The following is a 24620-nucleotide window of genomic DNA, read 5'->3' as shown; positions in this document are numbered from 1 at the left end:
ATTCAAAAACTGAGACAGCCAAAATTATAAGCTACTTTTCAAATGCTGGCTGACTGACTTGGGCAAATCTACACAGTGAATTTGGTTCTTCTCACATACTTTTTACAGCAGTGTAACTTGCTGAAGGTCAGTGGAGCTACTGCTGCTTTACAGCAGCAGAAGTCACAGAGGAATGTGTCCCCTGTTGCCCAAAGCTCCCATGAGTTTTGGTATGTCAGTCCTGTACTCATATTCTGTTTTTCTTGACATGTCCAGGATGTGCCCTGCTTTGATTTGCTGAGAACCATGTAGCCACATGCCCATGAACACATCACATGCTGAGCAGTGCTATTGGGGTGCAGCCTCAAGCTTTCTTAGTGCTGTGTGTTAAAACTGTACCTAATGATGGCCAAACAGGCTTTTCCCTCTCTTAGACTTTGTGTCCGGTTTGTATGTTGCCCAAAGTTCATGTTCCATGTTAGATTTATATTTTCAATTTGCTTTTCACATGGTATTTCAACACTTGAGATCTTGGCTTCTCTGGTGATCTCTATAGTGTCAGATAATGTCTTCTAGTAGCAGGAGTTTTCTAGACTTGGGACATCATGGAGTAACAAATCTGACCAAGAGAAGCTCCTGGTTTTTGGGTTTAGCAGAAGAGTTATTCTGAGAGTATGGCAGCCTTATACCAGTGATAAGGTTTCTCTGGAGTTAGGAATTAGAGAGACTTAAGGTGGAAAGAAGGAAGTAGATAAGAAAGGGAGGAGATCAGAAGCCTTGCTGGAATTCAAGGAGTGGGAGCTGGAGATCAGAAGGATGTGTTTAGACTGCGTGAAAATGGAAATAGAGGTAACCTTGAGGAGCTGAGAAAAACTTTGCCAGCAAGAGAGGAATAGGCTCCCTCCCTGAATAACAAGTGCTTGCTCACTTCCCAGTTTTGCTGGCTTCAAAGTAATAATCACTGAAGTTGATATTTCTGGTCATGAGCCTTGAAGTTCACAATTGTTTTTGTTGAAGAGTATTTTTCTTTTCACTGTGTCCCAAGATGACTTAAATTCAGGCAATGCATGTGCCAGGCCAGCTCTTCTTTGAACTGGGGACAAAGCTGATTTGTGAGACCCAACAACTCTTCTCTGTCTCCTTGGTATATTACTTTTTTAAGGAAGCATAAACAAGGACTCATTTTTACTCTTATGTCCTTTATTATTCAAGTGAACAAGCCTGATTTTGGGGGCTTTATATTTTGTTTACTGTTTGGAGGGGCAATGGTTTTATCCGCTTAAACAATTGAATTAATAAGCCGTGAAATCTTAAGAGGCAGAAATTGACACAGTACCCTGTTCATCCTTGAAGAAAGTGGTCAGGTCCAGTTTAACTTTTTAAGATCTGATCTGAAATGTGTTCCCCGGACATTTACATAAATTAAATACACAAACACACACGCGCACAAAAGGGAGAAGGAACATTCCTGCCAAAAAGCACAATCCAGGTTGGATTTCATTATGAAGAAGTCATGCAAGGATACATTTCAAGGGTTTAATATCACATGGCAAGATTTCCTTCTCCCAAGACAAAGCTGTGGGAAGAGACAAAAAATCTTGGAGGATGGGTCCACTGGTAGCTATTAAACATGATAATCTGGCTATACTCCCATCTCCAAATCCTGAACAACTAAAAGGATTGAGCAGGGGTAGAATCAGACTATATATGGTATTTTTATATGCTTTCCCTAACCATCTGCAGCTGACCATTACTTGGAGATAGGGTACTGGTTTAGATAGACTTCTGGTCGGACTCTGTATACTCATTTTTATATCATTCACATACTTATTCACATTTTAAAGTTCTTTAAGTGTCCAGAATGCACATGAAGAAACCATACCTTCATTTTTAGTACCGTCTGTGTCTTCTTGTCAGTGAGAAAAGTAACCAGCATCTCTCCTTGTTCCCCAGTTTAAAAGTAGATTACAAACAGTGGCAATTTTATAGAAGTTATTTCATTTGCTACCACCCCCCCAGTTATTTTTAGAAATGTGTTGCGTTTTCTTTTGCGTTTAAATATTTCTCTAAATCTGAACATTTCAAACAGGCTTACTCATCAATAATATGATTGTTGCTGATATTTTCATAAATAACAGATATTTGGTGTGCTTCCATTTTCCAGAAAAGCTCAGTGCTTTACAAAAAAAAAAAAAAAAAAAAAGCTATTTTTATGTGTTTCAGGCTGCTGGTCTTGAAAAACCATTAATCTCTCTGTGCGCTTTTGGTCCTGCACTGTTATCTGTTTTCTTTCAAATTTCCAGAAGGCTGTGACAGAAATACGTGGGAATTCCATGTTGCTCCACATCAGCCTGCCAATTCTGTCCTGTCCTTGTCAGGTTGAGGGGAGCAACCTTTTCAAGAAGAAATGAAACTACTGTGGAGCCGATAAGGATCCTTGCCTCTGCTGATCTGTGCATAGAAGTTTCCTGGACTCTTGTAGGGGTGTAACGTGATTTCCCACTAACATGAAGCTATTTTTTTCCCCAAGAATGTTACAACAGTCCAGTCCCTCTGAAAACGTGAAGTCAGTAAATCATCAGCCCACAATACAGTAAGTTCTGTACTTTCCAGTGGTTTAAGATCAAACCCTGAATGCTGTGGGTACTGTATGCTTATTAACCAGATTGTTTCTGATGGAGGTGGGGCAATCTCAATGGACTGTTCCTATTTAAGCAGTAGGAGTTAAATGCTGAGAATATTTTCTTGTCTGCCGTCATACACTGTACCAATATGTGAGGATAAGTCACATATGTATAGTTAGATAAAATTAGCAATCTATTCTTTGCATTCAGCACTTTCCTTTGGAAATTTTCCAAGAACTTTACAAATATTAATGGATTTAGCATTTTGGGAAACTGAGGCACAGCTTCCTCATTGCCTGCAACCTAATGGGAGTCTGTACTATCATATAATACTCTCACTGCAGGTAGATTAGAGACCCATTTTTTTTTGAGCTGACTTTATGCCTTCTGAAGTGTTAGTTTTACAGAGCTATAGCAATTAAACTAAAATATTATAATAACACCTTTATCATTATGTTGTGTGTAGCCTCCTGCCTGGTAGACAAGCCTTATATTCACCAAAATCATACTTCTCTCAGAACGCAAGTATATCATCCTACTGCAGAGTGGGTACTCCTCCCCTTTTTTTCTCCCTTCCCCGTATCTGTGTTCTGGCTTCTCAGAGCCTCAGGTTATAACCCCCAGTTTTTCTTACTACTCTCCACCCTTTGTTTAGGTTTTTGCCTACACTGAGAATATGAAACTTAGGTACTGCTGGTAATGATTGTAAGACTGTCCTAACTAGGTGGAATGGGTTTATTTGTTAGATTAAACAGCATACATCTGTAGAGGTACTTTGCCAGGATATCATTCTTCCTTACAGACGTTGTCAGGAATGAGGCCATCCGCTAGTGCAGACAGTCTTGGTTTTCTCACTGAGTCACTGACCATTAAGCTGGGATGCCTGGACTGTAAGTACCCTGCTTAAATCCATTTGGCAGAATCCTGACCCCCTCCAGGCAGGCGACCCCATCAGCATCTGCACAACAGATGAAAGAAAGCAAGATCTTGACCAAACACGAGGGGACTTCAGTCCTTTGCTACTTTTGCAGCCGTGTATACAGCGGGAACCAATTAAACTATGTTTCTAACAGCTGAATGCACAGAGAGACAGTTGATTTTGTTCTCGCCTGTGCTCTGATCTGTCAGCATCCTCCTGCACTGTTATGCAGGGACAGAGTAATAACCGTGCTAGGGCCCTGCCAATATGAACTGTCTTCCAACTGTGCCCTACTGAGATATGAACTTGCCCTCATTGCTTGTTTCATACTTTTACTGCCCTGTGGGTCAGGCATCCCAATGAGTGAATCTCTCTGGCTCTGTTGAAGAGGCCCTGAAATGTGTTGCCAATGAGAGAAGTACAAAGCTTGACCTTAGCCTTTCATCATCAGCAGGATTCAGGCAGTCTTGTGAATGTTACAAAGCCTTTGGCAGTCACCATTACTAAGTTATAGGGAGAAAAACAGATGCATTTTCTGACTAGCTGAAACTTTCCTTGGGGGACCCATGAATTGTTTTCCAGCTGTGTCTGGGCTTATCTAAAATAGCTTCATGTACCTGCTGAGGGATATGTGTTAAGCTATAAATGTCATACTGTGCCCTTCATGACACATTTTATGTTCAAACAGAGGCAAAATTCAGCAAGCAACTCCTCACTGCGTCATCCCCTGCTTACTTACAGTGGTGATGCTTAGTGTGTTCACATCTATCGGGACATCTCCAGAGGCCCATACTCTTTCTGATTTACACATCTGTTAGTGCAGCTAAGCTACTGTGAAATGGGAGCCTTATCGAAGAAAATACTGTAAATACAAGCTAGAGTTGACCTAACGTAATATGTTAACTCTTTCACATAGTATCACTGTACTTTTAATAAAAAGCAGTTTAAGAATGCTGCTTCATCTGTCTGGAGAGTCAATTTTTCAATTACCGGCCTCAATTTTTGCAAGATATACCAATATACAATTCAGATTGCATAATATCAATATTCTGGTTTCTCTCACTTTGACATAAAAGATATTATCTGTAGCTATATGTATTTTTATTCACAGAGCATGAATATTCAAATAAGAGTGAACTAAATTATGATCTCTAGAATCAGGTATCAGAGGTCAGGAAGATGATATTATACTTCTGTACGATGAAATACAGAATTTGTCATTGTCAACTGCTTTAAACTAAGAGTGAAAATGGCTGCCTCAATTCAGACTGAAAAACCTACCTAATTCTGCTTCCCACTGGTCACTTGAAAAGTTTTACGTTAATGTGTGACAGTATTGGAATAAATGTGCTGTGGAGTCTGCTAGACTACGTGTCTATTATGCAGTTGTCTGTGATTGTAGGAAACAGGACGTGATGACCTTGTAGTCCTATACTCCCATGAATGCACATGACACAGAATCCAATTGACCACCCTACGGGCTCTGGTGACGTGTGGGAGTGCAGCAAATTAAAATGGAAGCAGATGGCAAAAAAGTCCCCTCTGTGTTTTGCCGTGTGTTTTCTTTCAGGGATGTTGTCTTCAGTCTTTGATCCAATAGCCTGCTGAGGAAATATGTCTCTGAGCTATGACAAAACAACATTAGGAATGCTGTGTTCAATTCTGGATACTCAATACTAAGTGGTGGCACAGTGATGGGGAGAGATAGGCAGCCTTCATTTTTCCTTTGTGCGTTTATTAGTCATGTTCTCTTGGGATTCTTTTAGTCTTTCAGGGATAAACTTAATTCACAAAGAAGCTAGAGGGAACTAGGCAGTTGGTGTCAGACTGGGGGGCAACGCCTCCAGAGAAGTGGGAAGTACTCTGACTTCCATTAGAGATTCTCCCATTTTTAATCTTGGGCTTGCTTCTGCTGCCCTTTAACTGCCATTAACTGTTTGCATGACTTGGGTTATGTGCTTTCCAGTGTGCTATCTATCTGTCTATCTACTTACCTGTGTACCTATCTACCTGTTTGCTTGTTATGGAACAGCCCAGGCTGCATAGATGTGTAAGCTTTATTTTCTAGGTTGCCTGGTTAGGCTGCAACCCTAAGTCCATGAGATCTCTAGGTTCCTATATTTTTTGCATTTGGACTTTTAAAGCTGACGTTCTCACCAGCATTTTGGAGGCTTATTTTGCTGTTTGATGTGGATCATAGATGTTGCATTTTGTGATGCTAATAAGGTGGGGAATAATGGGCCCTGTAGCCACAGTGAAGCTCCATGAGAAATTTACTCATGGGTGTCAAAAAAGCAATTTTCCCAGTTCTGTGATCCTTAGAAGCAGTCTAAAAAGTCTCCATGTAGAGTAAGATGCCATGCTGGATTTGTTTAGTATATCTGGACTTCAGTTATGTTCTGAGTGTCCCATGAAGCTTTAGGGTCATGGCAAATGTTGTACCACTCCTAGGCAAATGCTCCCAGACTTGAGTTTGTTCAGCGGTCACTGTGCATGGTTCTTAAAACACCAAGCTCACTTTTACATATTCACTGAGCAGAGACACAGTAATCACTGCATTATATTAGCGTCTGTATATCTGACACACCCAGTGATTTGTTTGCAGACTTTCCCACACCCTCAGAGTTGCCACTTCTTACTTTGGGTCATTTTTACCATGGCTGTGTCAGATGTCATTTTGCCTCCAGATATTTTTGGGTGTAGCTGATTGCAGCAGGGAGAGAGGACAATACAAGGCTGCCTTTTGCAGCTCACCTGAGTTGCATCATTAGAAAGCATTAAAATATTCAGGCAGTTGGACTAGGTAATCATTGTAGGTCCCTTCCAACTGAACTATTCTATTCTATTCTATTCTATTCTATTCTATTCTATTCTATTCTATTCTATTCTATTCTGTTTATGGGTGGTTTTTCATTTGGTATGGTTTGCTTTTTTTTTTTACTATGTACCTTCTATCCATATGGTTACAGTTCTTTCTTTTCACCCTCCTTTCTTTACCCAGCAGTGGAATACGATAGTCCTGAGAATCTAATATGGGCCTAACTTGACCTCACCACACTGAAACACTGGGCCAACACAGGCCTTTCATTTTCTTATTGCCATTTGGTATCAGTAGGAGGATTTTGTTATACTTCTATTTCATTGGGCCTGTCTGTGTCGTTATGTTTATTAGTATTTTATGATTTTTTTGCCGTGCTTGAACTGTGTCAGCTACTGGAGGCCCTCTGCTGTAAAATGTGTCACAGATCTGACTAAGTGGCCCCTTGTCCTGCCTGCTTTGCTAATTGTGCTGAGACAAGTAGTATCTATTGGATATACAAGCATGGAAGGTAAGGAAGGGTTTTGTTAACTCAGGGAAACAATTGAGTTGTAGGTGGGAGTTATGCTGCTGGTTTGGCCAATAATTACAGGTTGCAAACTTCATAGGTTCCAAAAGCTAAGCAACCTCCACCTTGCTTAATACTTGGATAAGATACAGAAGTCTGTATGAAGCAGTGCTGACCATTTAAGGGCGTGTATCAATTCTGATTTTAGGTTGGATATTAGGAAAAACTTCTTCACCGAAAGGGTTGTCAGGCATTGGAACAGGCTGCCCAGGGAGGTGGTGGAATCTCTATCCTGGGAGGTATTTAAAAGAACGGTAGATGTACTGCTTGAGGATATGGATTAGTGGTGGACTTGGCAGTGGTAGGTTAGCGGTTGGACTCGATGATCTTAAGGGTCTTTTCCAACCTTAACGATTCTATGATTCAAGATCAAGACTTAAATCTGAGGAAACTGGTATTATAGGACATCAGTGTTTCTTGCCTGTGTAGCATAGTGCTTTTGAATGCTAAACTAGTCATCTTTGAGGAAAGGATTCAAGAGTTTAGACTCTTAGGAAACATAACATAACTTACAGAATAGAGCAATGATTGTAGCCAGTACTTTACCTGGTTTGGTAAAATGTATAGTTCTCAGATACTTATCATTAGGTGCACCAAGAATGGGACACAGTCTAATATAGCTGTCTTAATTTCTGATTTCTCTTCATCTTCTGGCTGCTTGTTTCTGACTCCACACAGACCCTTAATAAACTCTCTTCTTCCAAAAAATGTTAATATAGAGAGTCCCTTGAATTCCACCCCCCTGTGTCTGAAAGTTGTATTACACTAGGCCAATTACAAGACCACATTTACAAAGATACTTATTAGCTGTGGATGCTTCCGTTTTTGTGTTCAAAATTTATACAATTTATGATGTGCCCTGAAACACCTCAACTCTAGCAGACACTGGCTTTGAACTGTAGGGCTTGTTTTTTCAGAATTGTTGAGCATCCACAACACCAGTTGATGTCAAAAGGAGTTATGGATGCAAAGACATTCAGTCATTTGCCTGAGGTCACACTGACAGTCAGGATCAGAGCTCCACAGAGCAGTTTCTGGCTCCAAGTAAACAAACACATACGACAAACCAGTAGAATCTTCTGAGCTGTGCAAGGATCCTGTGTAGCTGCACCTCCAGAAATGGGTCTTGTCTTTCTTAAGAAGATTTAAACAGCTACACATTCATGATAATAACAGTTATCGCTACCAGCTGAGTAGGAAATATTGTCCACAACTTAAGTAATCTCTTCCAGTGTAGTGATTGTTTTTAAAATATCACAGCTTGGGAATTGCTTGGAGTGTCCCTTCCTATGTTGGCTTGGCACTGACCTACCTGGTTGTAGAGTGACTGCGTGGCAGTGATTCTTGGTTTTCTTTCCTGAGGACTTACCATGATTGGCTTTGTGTCAAAGAAGTGGGTGAACAATGCAGCAAGTGCTACATTTTCATATCCACTGCAGTAAGTTTCAGGTTGCCTGGAAAACTCAACAGCATGTTGGAGTAGTGCCTCATCCTTTCTTACAGTGTCAGCTGAATTGGCTAGGGAGTTCTGGCTGCACCTTTTCACAAAAACAGCAATTTCCCTGAGCTCTCATTAGCACACTCCAGTGATCAGGGTGCACCATGCTGTGCAAAAGCTCCACATACTTCAGGAATAATGTAATCTAGGTTTTTGTCTGAGGTCTAAGTATGATTTGACTAAAGGTGATTTAGAGCTGAAATAGAAGCAAGGCTGGAGAAGTGGGTTAAACATTTTTCTCATTTAGCTGAGTTGTCTAAACACTGGGGACTAAGATGAGCTTATGCAGAGCCTTCTAACATTGACTGTGAGTCAGACATTATTATCCGTCTTTTAGAGAGGAGAGTCAGAAACATGAATTGGCTTGCCCATGCCCACACAGAAATGCACAGCTAGTGTCAGCATTACAACTTGGTTACTCAGAAGCACACAGATGTGCAACACGTATCACACTTCTTCCCACCCCTACTTGCTATAAAGACTTCTTGCAAGGGATCAGGTGCATACCCAATGTTGTCTTGCTGTCTTGCATGAGTATGGCTGTTGTCTTTTGGTGTAATTTTCTTTTTAATGTAAAAGTCTTCATGAGCAAAGCAATGCTTTTCAATGTGTACAGTTTCATGATCTCTGTAAAAATACAGTTCCTTTAGTCTGAAAAAGTTTGGACCTATAGAGCTTTCTGTTGTTGGCTCTCCTGGATAAACTGGTATACACTGGTGGGAAGTGAGAGTGGATATATGAAGATTTCCAGAAGTGGCTGAAGGAAAGTTTCCTGGCCATAGCAAAGCACGACACTGAAAATGAGAGGACAATCAGTTTAAATGAAACCAGTAAGTTCTAAAAGTTTTAGAAAACTTCAGGCTGATGCTGAGGCTGAGACTTAGGTTTCCTGTCTGTTGACGATTTATGGATGCCTTTGCCTGTCCCTAGATGTTGGGCATAACTGTTTGTGTCAACTTCCCTAAGGCCCCGAGCAGAATCTGCAGGCCCTTTCCTTTAAAGCCTTTGGAATTTACATAACCCGGCAATTGTAGCAATGCAAAATGTGGCTCTGGTTACAATAACAAGGGTTTAGGGAATGCAGAGAGAGATTGTAGCAGCAAAGGCATAAAAGCAAAACAAAACAAAACCCTACATGCTGTTTTAATTTTCAGCAGCCACGTGAGAACTGTCCTGCAGTTCCTGGCTATAAATAAATCTCTGCCGTCATAGGAAGACAAAAAACAAAACAGTTCACATTCCTCCCAAATTTTCTTAAGGTTATAAAAAAGTAAAGGAGAGGTAAATATTTCAAAACCAGAGTGTATCTTTGCTGAGGAATGCCAAATTATTACTCAAAGGGGTTGATATTTGCATCAAGTGAAGAAATTTGGCATTAAACCTCTCTTTCCCTGCTCCATCTCCGCCAGCTCTTTTGAGAAAACCACTTAGGACTCCATATGGATAATGTGCCAGGCAATGCTTCTTAAAGCCCCAGGGATTCACTGCCCTGGTGTCAGCTGAGGCAGGAACTTTCTTTGAGATGAATGAGGACTACACAGAAGCGTGCCTGTTGCCGCTTGTTAGATATTACAGCCTAGTTCTGTTACATATTGTTTTAGTAAGATGGGAACGAGTATCACTTCATGGCACAGTGAGATGCTGCGGCACTGACAGATGGAGACATGAATGCAGAATCAAACAGCCAGTGCTCCATATGAAAAGTCATGCTATAGAAATAAGCAGGCCTGCTTGATACATAAGCTTATTGTTATTACATGTGGCTAAACAAAGATTTGGTCACCTGTTCAAATGCAGTTTCAGCTGATCAGAATGAAAAATTGTTACAATTGCAAGTGTCATAGAGCAAGCTACCTTACATTTAGACTCAGTGGTGAGAAGACGTAATGCCATGTGAATTGCATGACTAAGGGTAGCTCTTTAGGGAATATAAGGACAGACTGAATCATGAAGTGATAACATAGGGGATGAATGGAGATAACGTTTAGCAGAAAGCCCTAGGGTAACCATGACCATGTGAGGGTTTTTCTACATTAATGAGATGGAAAAGTTTAGCTGAAAAGGTAAAGGTCCAAGTCTTAAAACATGGCCTAATGTGTCAGTGTGGTCCCAGGCAGCAAGACTGGAGACTGGGAAAGAAATATCAGTGTCAGCAAACTAGGAAGAAACTGGTTAGCAGGGAAACTGATTGATTTAGGTTGACCCTGAACTGTGGTGTTGCTTTGAATGGGGATGAGACCTCCCAGAATGGGATATCTTTGAATTCCTGAGTGTTCCCTGGAAAGCATAGGAAGGACAACTGGCAGCAGAGGAGGAACATGAAATGGTTCTCCAGTGTGTGATAGCATCTGCTTGACACTACCTCATCACAGGGACAGACAATGAGCCAACTGAGAGCTTATGGGTCAGAATTAGTGAGCAATTACAGTTCAATTAGTGAACAAGAAAAATGCTTTGGTGAATGGCTGTTATAGATCACCTGATCAGAAGAATGAGTAAAGGAGACCTTCTTCAGGCAACTGGAAGAGCCTCATGACCACCTCAATATCTGCTGGAAGGGCAACACAGCAGGGCACAAGAAATCGAGGAGGTTCCTGGAGTGACGACAACTTCCTAACACAGATAATGGATGAGCTGAAGAGAGGAGTCTGGTATTTACAAACAAGGATGAATGGGCTGGGAATGTGAAAGACAAGGGTAGCTTTGGCTGCAGTGACTATGGGATGGTAGAGTTCAGGGTCCTGAGAGAAGAGAGCAAGACAAAAAGCAGGATTACAACTTTGGAATTCAGGAGAGCAGACTGTGGCCTGTTCAGGGACCTGCCTGAAAGAAACCCACAATACACAGCCTGGAGAGAAGAGAGGTCCAGGAGACCCAATTGATTTTCAAGGATCACCTCCTCCAAGCTCAAGAACAGTTCATCCTGATGAGCAGGAAATGAAACAAAGGTGTCAGGAGGCCTGTGTATATAAGCAAGGAGTTCCTGACTAAACTCAAACATAAAAAGGAAGTTTACAAGAGGTGGGAGTGGGGACAGGTTACCTGAGAGGAATATAGAGACACTATCTGAATGTGTGGGGATGGGGTAAGGAAAACTGAGGTCTACCTGGAGTTGCATCTGCTAAGGAACATGAAAGGAAACAAAAAGAGTGTCTAATGGGAGATCAGCTGCAAAAGAAATGTGAGGGAAAAAGTAGACCCACTGCTGAATGGTCATGGGGACCTGGTGACAAAGGACACAGAAAAAGATGAGACTAAAGTCTTTTTCACTGTGGTCTTTACTGGAAGTACTTACCTTCAAAAATCCCAGGCTTCTGAGCCAGCAACAAAGTACAGAGCAAGGAAGACCTTCTATGATGAGGTGATTAGCTTGATAGATATGGGGAGAGCAGTAGATGCTGTTTATCTTGACTTTCATAAGGCTTTTGACACTTTCACATAATGTCCTCATTGATAGACTGATGAATTATGGGCTAGATAAGTAAACAGTGACATGGCTTAGTAGCTGACTGAGCTGCTGAGCTCAAAAGGTTGTGGTCAGCAGCAAACAGATCAGCTGCGGACCACACAAATGGTGTATCCCAGCATCAGTGCTGGGACCCAAAATTGTTTACCATCTTCATTAATGGCCTGGGTGATGGGACCAAGCGCACCCTCCGCCAGTTTGCAGACAACATGAAACTGGGAAGAAAGACTGACCAGGTGGTTATACCGCTGTTTGGAGACATCTCAATAGGAATCTCATAAAATTCAACAAATGGAAATGCCAGGTCCTGTTCCTGGGCAGGAATAACCTCATGAACTAGTACAGGCTGGGGCCAACAAACTGTAAAACAGCTTTGTGAAAAAGGACCTGGAATCCTGGTAAGCAACACGTTGAACATGAGTCTGAAATGTACCTTGTGACAAAGAAGGCCAACAGCCTCTGCACTGTACTAGGAAAAGCATTGCCAGAAAGTTGAGAGAGGTGATCCTTCCTCTCTGCTCAGCATTGGTGGGACACCTCTGGAGTGCTGTGTCCAGTTCCGGGGTTCCCCAGTGCAAGAGAGGCATGGATGTATTGGAGAGAATGCAACAATGGGCCACAAAGATGATTAAAGGGCTGGTACACTTGACATATGACAAGAGACTGGGAGACTTGGGACTGTTTATTCTGGAGAAGAGAAGGCTTGAGGGAATCTTATCAATATGTATAAATACCTGATGGTGGGGTGAGTAAAGAAGATGGAGCCAGATGCTTCTCAGTGGTGCCCAGTGGCAGGATGATGTTTTATGGGCACAAACTGAAATACAGGAGCTTACATTTAAACATAAGAAAAACCTTTTTTTAATGTGGGTGTGATGAAATACTGGAATAGGTTGCTCAGGGAGGTTGTGGAGGCTCCATGTGTAGAGATACTCAAAACCTGACCAGATGGGACCCCAGACAACCTTCTCCAGTTGACCCTCCTTTGAGCAGTGGGTTTGGAGCAGGTGATTGCCAGAGGTCTCTTCTAACCTTGACTGTTCTGTGATACCTTAACCTGTCTTTTTCTTACGACTGAGTCAAAACAGCTCAAGAACTGTGATCACAGCTGGCACTTACTATTTTGGGTCAAGTACTATTTGGGATGTGCTGTCCCACATCCTCCTGAAATAAGTTATGGCAGGACAAAAATCAGGAATTGTGGTGAAAGGTTTGGGGGGCAGTGGTAGAATTGCTTCCTGTGCTATATATAATTTGAGGTTGGGTGGAGAACTTCACTTTCTAATGTGGCATCTTTCACTAGTATCAAATTCTTACAGAGAAGGGGTGGGGGGTGTGTGGGGGCCTGAATTTGCCCAGTGTTAATAGACTTGTGTTAAAGTTGATATTGTTACTTCAGTGGAAAATGGGGTTAATGAAGGGAAAACAAGGCCCTGTATTTCCATTACCCCCAAAGGACTACAGTTTCTATGAGCAATCTTAAGGCACCAATGTTGGAATTTACAATTTTAATGATGTTTCTCTTAAAACAGCTTAGTTAAATGCCATGGGAAGCAAACAAGGAAAAGGTCGCTTTAATGGTATTTCCTAAAACGACAGTACAGCAGCATTTGTGGAATGGCCTGGAGCACAATCATTTGGCTTTAATAAAAAATAATGAAAAAACCCCAACAACAAGAAAATTAGCTGAATGATAAAAGTAAATAATTTGTAACAGGTTTCCTTCTAAATCCTGGAAATCATCCGTCCAGAGTAACTGATACAAAGAAGCCAAAGCCAATAGTTCCGTATCAGCTGAAAACCATTTTTGTATATGTTAATCACACTCTGTGCAGACAAATTTGTTTCTTTTTCTCTCTCTGTGTTCGCTTATGATCCCTATATTTAAAGTTAATGTGTGGAGTAGCCAATCAACAATTTGTCTACAAAGCAGATTCAGTCAGTGTTGAAGATATGTAATGGTACATGTGGGATACTCGTATTGGGTTTGATTCTAGAATGTATTAAAAACACTGTTGAGTGCTTCAGCAAAGAAACTTTTAAGTGTTTTCTTGCCTTTACATGCCCAAATAGTACCTAGTACCTGCATCTTTGCTTGCTTAGTGTCAAACATGTGCTTCAAATCGTTCTGTTTTAAGACAAAGAATTTTCATCGGAACACTGGAAGACCAGCCCTGTGCTGAAGGTAATAGAGACCATACAGGAACTTCTGTACATATTTCTTCTGTAATTTCTTTTGAAAATGAAAAAAAATTGGAGATGCCTTTTATATTGATAGAAAACTAAAAACAACTATTTATTTATTTGCGATTGTTTCTCCAGACGACAATCTCTACAGTCAAAACAACTGTACTAACTCATCTGAAGGTGGGCTTTTCCTACACAGTGAGGACCTTAACTGAACACAGAGACCTACAGAGAGAGAAGAGCAAATCAGAAACTACACAGATCATCCAGGTTAGTTCTGATTTACCTGCGGGGAATTGGAGAATACCAGGGAACAGGATTTTAGCCATCACTTCTGTTCTTTTAAACTTGTGTGATGTCACCTACATTCACCAGGCGAGAGGAATCTTTCACCTATTGCAAGGTGGTTTTCAACTTTAGAGCAAGGTTACAGCAAACAAGGCCTCACTATCCCCAATTACAGACAAAACATGTGTGTTTAGAAGCAACATATACCCTAATGGCAGAAAAATGGTAACCTTCTACTCCATTTGTTCTCTTTATGCCATCACCCTTTCAACAGAACAGAACTTGTATCCAGGCTGTGCTACAAGCGTTAGTCATGCTGTTACTCAGTCTGTGGGCCAGCATATTAGCTTGGTTTTGATTATAATTATAGTCTAAACTGGAGGCATTTCTTGTAAGTTAGCAAATGCCCTCATTGGAAATAATAGTTTAGTAATGTTCCTAATTTTATGCCCTGTGCATCAATACCTTGCATAGAATCAGGGCGACTACCTAGTTAAATACATGCAGCTCTCTTGGCATACACCAAGTCTCTTGTCTCAGACTACCATGACAGAATTAAACCTTGCAGAATCTGGGTGTGCCCCTCTTCATATCCCCGTCAACTGCTTCACAGAGAGAGCAATGTCTCCAGAGCAACTCAATCTTTCTGGTAATCATATGTGTGATTACCCCACTTAGTACCCCACTGCAATATGGGTGCTCTGCATTCCCAGTGAACTGAACCATCTTGCCAAGTACAACAAAGATGGTTTACATCTTTTTTTTCTCCCCTGTCCTCACCCGCAGAGTCAAGCAGATTTCCAAGAAAGAATTCAGCCTCCTTTGCCTAGAAGTAAGGAGCCACCTTTCCGTAGGAACTTTGTCCCATTTCCAGGACTCCTAAGCATACAGAAATTCCTGTAAAGAAAGACAGGTATTCTCCAGGAAAGTTGTGTCACAAAATAGGACAGATTCTATATGATGGAAGTTATTCCTAAGAGAAATCAGGGTGGGTTAACAGTGGTGTAATGGAGGGTGGAAAAAAAACCCCCAAAACTAAACCATGAACAACAAAACACCAAATCCCCAAAAGCCAGAATAAAGAGCTTGGCCATCAAGTATTGTGTAGCTGTACGCTTCTACGGGAGAACTTATCTTGGGCCGCATATCTCCGGGACACAGGGCTCTACCCACCCTGGGGACAGTGATGCACAGACATCAATATGATGGATACAAAATGTCCGTTTATTTAGCTGTGTCACACGCTTATATAGCTCTTGCGCTTCCTGTTCCTGCCACTCCTATGGGGAGGAGTCTATCTTTCCGTCACATCCCGTGATCTTCCGGTCGCCGATCCCTGTCTATTCCCCTACAGTATTGAAACTAAATGTCATTTGCAATTAATTGCTATAATAAGGTCAGCTGCCTTCCTAATGGATTTCAGCTTTTTACTAAGCGATCTGTGCTGCTAATTAGTTTGCATGTAAACTTCAGAGGACATGAGTAATCAGAGTTTAGCAAGCCACACCAACTGTAACTAATCCTTCTAGCTCTTCTGCAAAGAATACACAGTAAGCAAATGGTGTCCCCTGCCCAGTACCACAGATAGAGCGAGGACGTGTTGCACCAGCTACTTTTTTTCCACTGAGTTGCTACGAAGCACTCAGAAGCACACAGACCTGGCAACCATGAAGTCACTTTTGAAGGAACTGAGTTTCCTGGGTAGAATTGGAGCAATGTAATAGTTCTATCACCAGTACTATAAAGAAGAGGATATTTAGCTAGAGCTCCTTGCCTGCTAAGCAGCTCTTTCAGGATCCATGAGTAGCCAAGTATTATTTACAGAACTAAGTTGGCATCAGAGTCTTAACATACCCTACCGTTCTGTGATTAACATCATGTTCTAAGTTGACACCAGTCTTAACATACCTTGATCAACTTATAGACCAGAGTCACAAGGGCAGTTTAAAAACTGCTATTACTTCTTCAGTCTGGTTTTGTACTAACCAGAAATCAGAGTAAAAGATCTGGCCTAGACCCTGTATCAGAAAAAAAAGTGAAAATAGTCTTTCCCTTTGCCTTTGCTTTGATTTCCCTGGAAGTCACTGAGGTCAGCGTGTTCATAGCTAGAGATTGACTTTATTTCTGACTGTATTAGTGCCCTATTCTTGGTTGGACAAGACATATTGATCTAGATCATTGCTAGTTAAATAATGATCAATACAACATCAGGCATTCCCTAAACACTTCCAATACTTAAAAAAGCCCATGTGCCCCTCCCCACCATGCAGCTAAATAAATCCATGCACACAAATCAGGAGAATAAAAGGAAAAAAACACAGACCATTCGGAGCCCAAACTAATTTTAGAATTAGTATTAGTGAAAGCCTATGTTGCAGTACAGCCCAAAGTGCTCTTTGTTTTTTTTTTTCAAAAAGGAAAAAAAAAATCTTCAGGCGAAAAATGTTCAGGAATGTCATTATACAGACTTTTGTTTGAACAGCTGCCTAGAGACAAGCTCCAGCCCTCCTTAGTTCAGATATTTAGTAGACCTAGCCAACAACATGTGGTTACTAATTTTTGTGATACAGATTACCTGTCTGCATACTGCACCTTCTGTAAGGTGACAATTTGCTAGAACATAGATTTTTTTTTTAGTATTATTATTTCTCTGGAAGATGAGAAGATATAAACGGAGTAGGTGGAAACATTTGGAGGTTATGGAGAAAGCAGAAGAAGACTCCATCTTACAAATCAATGCCCTCTATTTTGCTAACTGAAAAGCAGAGAAAAACTGAAAGAATCTGAAGTTCAGCTGAATTATTTTTTCTAAAACTCTGGTCTGTTATCCATGAGAAAGTATCACTAATAGGTTAAGAACGGTCATAAGGCGTTGGGTGTGAATACAACCCAAGTTTCTTCAAGGCAGGCAAATGAAGCTATGGAAGTTGCTGGCTACAAATGTTTACAGTTGTCAGGGACTGCTAACTACCTCTAATTACTGGCAGATGATCAAAGTTTTGGTGGCAGGAAATTCAATCTAATTCTGGCTGATTCTGTCTCCCTTGACTTTGGGGATCTGGGTTTGAGTTGGGCTGTTATCTGAAAACAAGAGTTGCACTTTCAAAATGTTTGAGAAATACCAAGCAAAACTAAAGGGAGAAAAGAAATAATTCCTGTAAAATTTCCACATTTTTTTCTTTTTTCCTTCAGCTGGAGTAATCTCTGACTTTCACTTTCTAAGAGCTTGTAAACCTTTTCTCCCTTCTGAAGAGCAAATGCCTTTCTTCCTCTTTCCATAGTTATCTGAGTTGCAGCAAATACTGATGGCTTTTCTTCTGGGCTTAAATGTTCCCTTTTCAGCAATCAACTTGTGAAGACCACTCACTAAATCTTAACCAATACAGGAGAGAGGGTTATAATGGGCTTGGAAAGCTAGTGAAAGAGAAGGAGCTGTGAACAGGAAAAACATAGGGAAGAGGGTGAAATTGAAATGTGCCATCTCCAGGAAAGTCCAAACCAGCATCTTAACATTTTAGTATGCTGGATATAGATTTGGATGTAGTTATAGTTAACCTAAATTCTGTGGTGTGGACCATTTTATAATATGGAAAATAAATCTTTTTATTTAAGAACAATTGGTAAGAGTAGTTTGATAGCTAGCACACTGATTTAAGGCACTGTCAAGGAACATTATCTTCATGTTGAAGGCCATAACTTTTCTTAACTGCACAACTCTTACAGATCTGATAAGGCTTAGGTTCTAGGAACAAATTTATTGACTTAACGTTTTTGTTTTTTTAACTGAGAGAATAAACCCACTAAAAATAAATGTGTCCTGGGTTTGTAGTAGCAGCTAACTAAAACATATTTTGCCATGGTGCCAGGAAAGCTGCAGAAAAAGAGGTATGCCAACAATATGCATCAGATGCAAACTAACCTTAACAGCAATAAGTACTGTTGCAGTTTCTCTCAAACAGCGGCATGCATACACATATGTAAATGCATACACGCACACACAGATATGTACATACATTATGAATCATCAAGTGGGAAACAATCATGTGGCATTAACAGTTTTAATTTTAATTAATAAGGAACATTATTTCAGATGAGCATTGTCCAGACCTTTTTTAAAGTTCAAAGCAAGTTCTTAAACTGCTGTATTAACACATTAAAGATGTAGGTTAGGATTGAAATGCTTTAACCCAAAACTTACATATCCTTGAACTGAAGCATAGTTCCATCTTTATTCATCAGGAAATCAGTGGGAGTGGAATCCAGCGCTTAGATCCGGTGGTGTGGTTTGAGCCCAAAGATAAAAATAATTTTAGAAGAATTATATTAACTAAAAGAATGTATACGCATGTTTGTACTGTATTGACTATATATGCCTCATTTCAGCTCCTCAGTGACAGGGGATAGAATTTCTTGTGGCTCTTTGATAAGTAAGGTTGGTGATGGTTCTGTCACCATGTTTCATCCAATGTCAGCATACAGCAATAATACTGCTCTGCATGTCACACCCAAGAGATGCTGAAAACATTGTGTGGTATTTCAGAGGCTAGGAGACATGCAGAAACAACCTCTGTAGGGAGAGTATGGAAGTCTTGCTAGTTCTGTAGCCTGCGGTGACTGAGCAGAAGTCTTTGACCCCATAGTTGCCCTGGGTGGTGGTGTCAGGCAAGGCATGCAGCCGAGCTCACAGAGCTATGGTGTTTAATCTCATTGTTAGATGGAGCAGGCAGCCTGGCACTGGGTCTCCTCTCACAATGGGCACTTTTGTTGTTAGATTAATATACCCGTGTCCTTTTGTTTTGACACGGCATCTAACAAACAGTTTATCTCTCCAGAGGTGGAGCAACATCTCATAGAAGCTTTTGCTTCTGTGTTCTAAAAGGAATGTTTTTGAGCAGCGAATAAACTCTCAGTTTTTGTATGTCCCTTTCCCCTTGTCTTTTCACTATTTTAGTATTAAGGGCCTTTATACATTGAAAACAGTATAATTTTTTGGTTTTGACCTTAGTCATCAGAGCAAAAACTGCTTATAGAAATAGGCAGGTGATTTCTTTAATGGTCTTATTCATAAATTCAGAAGAAGCTGCCTTTTTGAGTGTTTGTGCTGTCTTGGGATATAGACCTTATGTGTTACACTGTTCAGAAACAGAAACATACTTTTTTTCTTTCTTGGTGACTTTGGGATAACTTCTGGTTTTGCTGACCCTGACCAATAATACATGTCCCCTCTTGTGCGAGGGCATTGCTCTGCGGAGTCAAACAGTTTTTGCAAACTGTAACACTTTTCAGTTTTCACTGAAGTATCTGCAGTTCAGTATTAAATAGTAAAAAGCTGGCTTCTGTGGCATCTTTCATCCCAGGCTGTTACTAATACAAGTATTGAATTATATAACACCGGAGTTTAATGTACTTTTTCGGTATTGGGAAAACAGTGTCACAGAAAGAATCAGTGATTTATCAAGTTTCATTTACTGCTGACTAACTACCAAAACACGCAGCAGAATTCGAATTCTATGTCCTTTATTGTATTTAATATATCACACATTTCTCCTACAGCCAGTAATAGAAACCAGGAGTTGTGCCGTAACCATTAGACAATGCTCTGTCAATGGAACATCCAGATGCTGTGGTGAGAGGGCGGGCAGCTTTCACATGGGATTATGAGGAGCGTAAGGAGCAACATATGTATGGAACAGGAGATATTCTTTTTTTATCTTAACATTTATGGTGGTTACATCATTCTGGTCCAGTGGCACAAGGCTGTTTCCTGCTGGACACTCTGAGGTTTTGCTTTTTCTTGCTTTGTGTGTGCGGAGCAATGGAGCTCCCCTCAAGCTCCATTTTCTCTCCATCATTGGCGTCTTTGCCATTCAAATCCCCATCGTCTGCAGCACCTTACCTTGTTGTCTTGTAGACATACTCTGCCTGTTTTGAACATACCAGAATAGCCCTAGCTGAAGCATCAAATGGATGACCAGCTTTGTCTAAAAGATGAGTGCTTTGTTAACTTTTAACTAAGGAACGAGACAAGGGCCATTTATCTTGGTTACACTGTATCGTAATAGACAGTACAGTGTGCTAAGGTGAGAAGGGAGCTAGTGTCGGTAATGTGAGCCCACCTAACCCTTGTCCCTTGGCCTGCTGCTGCAGGTTAGTTTCAGGTTAGTTTCTAGGGCTGGATACAGGTCTCTGGCTCCAGAACCGTGTCTGGAGGAGGAGAGAGAATCAAGAGAAGGAATCAGTTAATCATTCCCATCTCCTCTTTCAGTTCTTCTTTCCTCTTCCAATGAGAAACTGAGAGGATTGAGGGGAGAAGAGGGGACGCAGTTAGGTGAACCTGCAAGGTGGCCATCAGCTGCAGAAGTACCTGGCACACAGAACGGGAAACAGGGAGTGAAGGGGCAGGGACTTGGGGGATAAGATGAAGGAGGTGGTAGGCAGTGATGTGAGTGGAAAGTAAAGATTAGTAGACCAATGGAAATGTGTGAACAGAGGGCAGGATTGATGGAATTTTAAGGTCTCATCTACTGTGCATCACATGTAGTTTGCACATATAAGTCTCATAAAACCTTCCCATGCTTTATGCTGAGAAAGGCAGGAACATAGTGCAGCTCATGCTAGAGGAACGCTGATGAGTCCCTGTGGTTAAATACATGGCTAATAATGCTGAAGATTATAATTTAGTAATGTGGCTAAATGGCTACTTTGCTTACAAGGTAGAAGGTATACATGCCGGTATTTAGCGGGTACCTACTAAGCCTGTTTGTGAAGGTCCATAAGCATCAAAAGGGCTGGAATCACCTTTCGGTTTGTACCCATGTCCTTTTACCATAGAGCCAAAGAAACAGAAAGACATCATGGCTTCCTAGCAGTCTGTACCCATTCTGTGCTTATTGTGCGTTGGTGTTTGTGAAGGCAGAGAGGACAGGACAGTGGTGACTCGGTCTCATCGTGTTTGGTTTGGCCTGCCAGTTTGAAGGTGATATTTTACTCCTGTAACTTGCTTTCTCTGGTTGTGCCATTAAGTGTATATATATGACTTCGCCTTGTGCATAGGTGTTGATTGGTATTGTCATCAGGAAAGTTCAGTTATTGTAATGAAAAGAAATTACTTACATGTACAGAGAGCAAACCATATATTTCCATGAGTTAAAAAAAAAGAGATATTTTGCAGGTGGTGTTACTATCTCTGAATTTCAGTGCTACAGTTTAACAGAGAATGCTGTTTGTTCCACTGCAGACAGCAACACACGCGAGGCAGACAACTCCCCAGTATTAATCTAGCTATTAATATCAGATATAGTTGAAAGTGAAGTCAGTAAACATGATAGGAACAGTGGCTTAACACGGGATTAAAGCTATCTGGAGAATGACTGAGGAGGGAAAACTACGAAACGAGAGCTTTTTATTTAGTTAAGTCACATCCTCTCCCTTACTGGGACTAAAATCTCTTACGGTCAGAATGATCCGCGTGACCAGGGGCTACCCCTACCCCTACCCCCACCCCCACCCCCACCCCCGCCGCGGACGGCGGGCCGGGGCCAGCGTGCGGCACAGAGCAGGGGGCTGGAGCGGAGGCGCCGCACCCCGCCGGGCTCCCCGCCGCGGGTGGGACCTTGTGCCCACGCTCCAGGGAACCGCGCGGCCTCTGCCGCCAGCACCACCTCCTCCTCTTCCTCCGTTTGACAACTCCCACCTACCTTACATACTGGAGGGCGTGAAGGAAGCGAAAATAAAAACCCGCGACACCTGAAAGCCTTGAATGAAAAGCTGCGTGGAAGAGCCGTGGTCTTGTTCCCAAGGCACGCGGGAAGCCGCCCCGAGTTGCGATGGCTGCAGCCCGGGTGGGAGGCGGCGAGCCCTGCCCTGCCCTGCCGCCCCGGCTCCAGGCGCCGCCCCGGGCAGCCCCCGGTTCGCGTGCGCTCCTGCCAGGCCGGCGCTGGTCCCTTTAAGAAAGTGCAGCACAGTAGCAGGGGCCGGCCCTGCCTCCCGAAGCCTGCGGCGCTGGAGCGGGGCTGGGGAATGGGAAGCAGTTCCTGACCTGGGTCCGAGCGAGCGCACGCAGCCGCCGCCGCCGCCGCCGCCGCCCCCCTCCAGCTCCTCTCCCTCAGCAGCATCCAGCGTGGGGATCAGCGCTCTGCCTGGCTCCCTGACACGGGGTGGACGTTCCTGAGCCCTGAGCTCAGCTGCTGTAAAAAGCAAATAGGAAAATATACAGCTGGATAAAATTGGTAAGTTGAACTAAAGTCACATCCTCCTCCTTGGGCTGCAGTTTTCCAGTCTCTTAATTTGTAATATTGTTTTGCAGGCTGTTTTTTTTTTTTTTTATTGTCTTCTAAGCAGAGCAGCTGGGAAAATATGGAGGCAAAACAAAAAGTGTAAAAAAAACTTTGAGGATTTGTCAGTGTTTGTGCTCCTATTTTGAAATCCTCTTTCCACATTGACGCTTTGCTGCAGGAGTGGGGAAGGGGAAATCAGCAAGTGCTTTTGTACGTGGGGGGAAAGAAAGCTGCTAAGAGTTCCAATTGGCTTTTCTCGCGGAGACGATTAAAGAGGGAGATTTAAAACAAAAACAAAAACAAAAAACCCCAACAACAAAACCAAAAACAAACAAAACCCCAACCAAATAAAAAAAAAACAAAACAAAACCCGTTCAAGAAGCTTGATGTGACTTGTCATTTACTTTTCCGGAGTAAAAACAAATCTCGTGTTAAACAGTTTTAAAACACCCTGGGATGGGTGCAGGAGGAATAAGAATCTTTTAAAAACTGTGTTATCAGTGGAAATCTGGATGCCAAAGTATTGCCGAGCAAATGTTGTTACATGTTTGTTTAAATTTAACTAAATACATGGGCAGCTCTGGCAGAGCAGGGGCGTTAAATGCCATTTTCTCTGCACGGGGCAGAGGGCGCTGTTGCTGCGTCTGGCAAAACCCTCCCTGAAGTGGGGAGTTGGTAAAAATTCAAGTGAAAAAATGAGTGAAGATAAGATGTTTTAAAGAATTAAAACAGAAGTTGTTCACACATGGAGAAAGCTACAGTATAAAGCACCCAGTTAAAGCAGTCAGTATTTTTAATTTTTGTTCCCTTAAGTTGTGGAGGTAGTTTGTTTAAGTGATGATCTGAGTTATAAAGAAAAATACAAATTCTGTTATCAGCTCTAGAAATTACAGCCTGGTTTTGATCCTGTTATCTTTTCTGGAATGTGTTATGGGGTCATCCTGGACAAAGGAGGGGAGGGAAAGTGTGGAATCTCTTGACAGAAATGTTACTTCAGTAATGCTGTGGGAGACAAGGAAGGACTCTCACTCAGTGTTGATCAAGTAGCAGGCTGGAGTTAGACATCTGATAAGGGAACGTATCCTTTGTATCCAGCACAGATGTGTAGCAGGGGTTGGAGATCTATAGACTGAAAAAGATGACCTGTAAACCCTAATGACAGAACCGCTTATTGCCAAGTAGCTTGGGGAAAAGGGGAGGGACATATTCAGACAGGCATACAGCTTTCTTCACAGAAATCCCAGTACTAGGACAAGCAGCTTCTAATTGTGCCATGTTCTACCCACATATAATGAAGAGTTAGAGAATACGGTAATAGACTGTCCTTCTCTCTGTGTGTGTATACTTGCTTATGCTTATCCTGGTGTGTATTCTGCTGCTTTGTGGAATGGGAATTTGGGTTTCCTTGAATCAAGGGCTTTAAAAAGAATGAAGGTGTTATTTTAACTAGTGCAGTTCTATTGTGAGTAGAGAAGGATCAGAGCTGTCAAGTTCCCGTCTGATACAACCTCTGTTAGAAATTGATGTTTCTGTTGTGAGCTGGGGCTTTGGTTTTGCTTTGAACAACAAGATCTTTCTGTCTGGCTTTATTCCTGTTACTTACAAATCACTTGCAGCGGAGCGGAAAGGCTTGCAGGTTTTGAGTCCTTAATGTCAGATATGCTGGGCAAAGCAGATTAAAAGAACTGAATGACCATATGGAACACGGTCATTCATACTCCCAACTATTTTACCTCATTGAAAAGTTTAGACTGTTACTACCACTGCTGAATCACTGGAGTATGTGAGCAGAAGCCAACTTTCTAACCTGCAAGAGGCAGTTAAACAGTTATTGTGAAGCAGTACATCCTTGGGATATTAGTAGATTTTCAGGAAAAAAATAGCCATTTCTTTATAATCCATGATGGTTCATTAGACATCTATGTGCAAATGCTCTTTGAAATTATTTACTGGATCAGAGGGAAGATTTCTGTCTTCAGTTAATCGCTGAACTGCAG

At 41.7% G+C, this 24620-nt stretch overlaps 1 protein-coding gene across 4 annotated transcripts in view; it reads left to right on the top strand.

Moving 5' to 3' along the window:
• Positions 1–24620, top strand: part of DAAM2 (dishevelled associated activator of morphogenesis 2) — a 210196-nt gene that overhangs the window by 4979 nt on the left and 180597 nt on the right. For 2 of the 4 annotated variants that reach the window (XM_075089132.1, XM_075089129.1), the window contains exon 1: positions 22105–22575. The gene's annotated coding sequence lies outside the window, so the exon portion shown is untranslated. Of the gene's footprint in view, positions 1–14194; positions 14330–22104; positions 22576–23877; positions 23935–24620 lie in introns of those variants that run through there. The other 2 variants (XM_075089130.1, XM_075089131.1) reach the window with 2 other exon arrangements.

This window comes from Phalacrocorax aristotelis, chromosome 3 (assembly GCF_949628215.1).
Source record: "Phalacrocorax aristotelis chromosome 3, bGulAri2.1, whole genome shotgun sequence".
NCBI lineage: Eukaryota > Metazoa > Chordata > Aves > Suliformes > Phalacrocoracidae > Phalacrocorax > Phalacrocorax aristotelis.
This window is presented reverse-complemented; position numbering and strand designations above follow the sequence as displayed.